Below are 202 nucleotides of genomic sequence, written 5' to 3'. Positions count from 1 at the left end.
GTCAACGAGCTGATTGGACCTTATCAGTGTGGCTTTAGGCCTGGAAAATCCACCATAGATCAGGTATTCACAATACGCCAAATATTGGAAAAGACCCGCGAGAATAGGTTCGACACGCACCATCTATTTATCGATTTCAAAGCCGCTTTCGACAGCACAAAGAGAAGTTGCCTTTATGCCTCGATGTCTGAATTTGGTATCC

This window comes from Rhagoletis zephyria, unplaced genomic scaffold (assembly GCF_001687245.7).
Source record: "Rhagoletis zephyria isolate East Lansing unplaced genomic scaffold, Rhagoletis_zephyria_1.1 Rzeph_scaffold_01997, whole genome shotgun sequence".
Taxonomy (NCBI): Eukaryota; Metazoa; Arthropoda; class Insecta; order Diptera; family Tephritidae; genus Rhagoletis; species Rhagoletis zephyria.
The sequence above is the reverse complement of the archived record's forward strand: the minus strand, read 5'-3'. Positions refer to the sequence as shown.